Source organism: Petaurus breviceps, unplaced genomic scaffold (genome assembly GCF_028583685.1).
Source record: "Petaurus breviceps papuanus isolate PSGF00001 unplaced genomic scaffold, PetGlider_PUasm1.0 90822, whole genome shotgun sequence".
Taxonomy (NCBI): Eukaryota; Metazoa; Chordata; class Mammalia; order Diprotodontia; family Petauridae; genus Petaurus; species Petaurus breviceps.
Window position 1 is genome coordinate 12742660 of NW_027187351.1, and position 3187 is coordinate 12745846.

Below are 3187 nucleotides of genomic sequence, written 5' to 3' on the forward strand. Positions count from 1 at the left end.
AAATAATTAAAAAAAATATATAGGTATTTTCTGGGGTTCTCTTTCAGGAGACAATTGGTGGAGTCTTTCAATTTCTATTTTACCCTCTAGATCTAAGATACTGGGGGAATTTTCCTTTTCTTGAAATATGGTATCTAAGCTCTTCTTTTGTTTTTGTTCATGACTTTCAGGTAGTCCAGTAATTCTTAAATTATCTAAACGTTTTTTATGGTGTCAATTTTAAATAGATTTTATTCTTCAGGACAATCACATTTCCATTTGTTTACAGTACTAATAAAGTTCAATTTTGTTTCCTTCTCTCCTTCTGCACACATTCAAATATTCAGAATGCCCAGATTTACACAGTAGTTTAAATGTAAACTGCTACTGCCTTGGCCACAAATTTGAGTCCTTCAGTTTCTGGAAAGCTATGTGGAATGCTCTTTCTTCTGGTGTATTTAGTAGACCTCTTCAATGGTAGGTCCAGAAGAAGCACCTCCAGATGGGGCTGCTCCACCCCCTGGGAACCCACCAGGCATGCCTCCTATCCCCTGCACTCTGGTACAGCTTAGTAATGATGGAGTTGCAGACCTCCAATTTTTTCTGCTGATACTTAGATTCTTCCTTCCCAGCAGTCTGGTTCTTATCCAGTCAGTTGATTATTTCATTAATTTGTCAAGGATCTTCTGTTTGTCTTCATCACCAAATTTGCCTTGCAGGTTTTCAACCTCTATGGTTGTCTTTATGTTGAAAGCATAAGGTTCAAGAGAATTCTTGGAAGATACTTTGTCTCTCTGCTTTTCATCCTCAGCCTTGTATTTCTTAGCTGGCTGCACCACATGCTTAATGCCTTCTTTTCTCAGATGTCCTTTATCCTTGGTGATGGTGATCTTGTTCTCCTTGCCTGCACTCTTATCCACAGCAGAAATGATGAAGATGCCATTTCCATCAATGTCAAATGTTACTTCAATCTGAGGAAAACCCCTGGGTGCTGGGGGGATTGTTGTGGGCTCAAATTTGCCAAACAGCTTGTTATCCTTTGTCATTCCTCTCTCATCTTCATAAACCTGAATATGCACATCAGGTTTGTTGTCTGAATAGGTGGTAAAGGTCTGTGTCTGCTTTGTGGAGATGATGTTATTATGTTTGATCACAACGGTCATAACTCCATCAGCAGTTTCAATTCCAAGGGAAAGAGGAGTGACATCTAACAACAGCAAATCCTGCACATTCTCAGATTTATCTCCAGACAAAATGACAGTCTGGACACCTGCACCATAAGCAACAGCCTCTTCAGGATTGCAACTCTTCTTGAGCTCTTGCAGAAGCTTCTGGAGCTTGAGTGGAACCACCCATCAGGACAATGTCATGAAACTGTGACTTATCTAGTTTGGCATCTCTTCAGGTCTTCTCCACAGGATCCAGTATGCCACGGAAGAGATCAGCATTCAGCTCTTCAAAACAGGCTTGGGTAATTGATTTATAGAAGTTTATACCTTCATAGAGGGAGTCAGTCTCAATACTGGCCTGGATACTGGAAGAGAGGGTATGCTTTGCACATTCACAAGCAGTGCAAAGACAGAGGACAGCCCTCTTGTTCTCACTGATGTCCTTCTTGTGCTTTTGCTTGAACTTGGCAATGAAATTTGGTTGTCAAAGTCTTCCCCACCCAAGTGGGTGTCCCCAGCTGTGGACTTGACCTCAAAGATGCCATCTTCACTGGTAAGAATGGAAACATAGAAAGTACCACCTCCAAGGTCAAAGATCAACACATTTCTCTTGGCAACAAAATTTTGTGTAAGCCATAAACAATAGCAGCAGCAGTTGACACATTGATGATTTGGAGCACTTTGAGAACACCTATGGTTCCAGCATCTTTGGTGGCCTGACATTGGGAATCGTTGAAATAGGCTGGTACTGTGACCATAGCATTTGTGAAAGTCTTCCCAAGGTAAACTTCAGTAATTTCTTTCTTCTTGGTCAAGACCATAGAAGATACTTCTTCTGGATAGAAACTCTTGGTCTCCACTTTGTACTCTACTGGGACCTTAGGCCTGCCTATGTAATTCACCACTGTAAAAGTCCAATGCTTCATATCTGACTACAACTGCAGAATCAAATCTTTGACCTATAAGTCACTTGTCATAAAAAACTGTGTTGGTGGGATTCATTGCAACTTGATTCTTTGCAGCATCACTTATTAAACATTCTGTGTTGGTGAAGGTGACACAGCTCGGGTTGATCCTATTTCCTTAGTCATTAGCAATGATCTCCACTTTCCTGTGTTGGAAGACAGGAATAAGTGGTGCCATGATCAGAACGAATGGTGGGTCCTTTTGACATGGTTGCTGGGGAGTTGGGGGTCATAGCTGACCACTGTGGAGAAAGAAGGGCTGCTGCTGCTGCACTGAGTAAAAATGGTCTATTCTTGATCTATTTTCCAGGTCGGTATGTTCTGATGAAATATTTCACATTTTCTTCATTTTTTCATGCTTTTCATTTTGTTTTATTTCTTGATGTTTTGTGGAGTCATAAGACTCCACTTGCCCAGTTCTAATTTTTCAGGAATTATTTTCTTCAGAAGACTTTTGTATTTATTTTTCAATTTGGTCAATTCTGCTTTTTTTAATGCTTTATTCACTTGTAGTTTACATCATTCATTTCTGCAAGATTTTGAGTTACACATTTTCCCCCTGTTTATCCCCTATCCACCACCCCAAAATAGTGATCCCACTGGATATCCCCTCCTCCAATCTGCTCTTTCACATATCTTCTCCCATAACCCTCCAACTTTCCAGTAGGGCATGGTGAATCTCTATGCCCCAGTACCTGTATATCTTATTTCCCAGTTACATGTAAAATAATATCAATTATATATATATATATATATATATATATATAAACATTTTATTTTAAAACTTTGAACTCCAGATTCATTCCCTTCCTCCCTTGTCACCCACCCTTACTGGGAAAATAAGCAATTCAATAAAGGTTATACATGTGTAGCTATGAAAAACATTTCCATAGTGGATATATTGTAAAAGACTGGCTATATTTCCCTCCCTCTCTCCCACTTGTTCTGTTCTATGCTTTGATCCTGTCCCTTTTCAAAACTGGATACTTCCAACTTCCCTTCCCCCCCCCCCCAGCCTGCCCTCCCTTCCATCATTCCCCCTCTCATCCCCTTCCCTCCTACTCTCCTGTAGTG

The 3187-nt window shown here is 40.4% G+C and overlaps 1 pseudogene; it reads right to left on the reverse strand.

Annotated features, from left to right (window-relative positions):
• Positions 1 to 437: 437 nt before the first annotated feature.
• On the reverse strand, positions 438 to 2322 carry LOC138148070 (heat shock cognate 71 kDa protein-like; annotated as a pseudogene).
• Between the last annotated feature and the right edge of the window lie 865 nt (positions 2323 to 3187).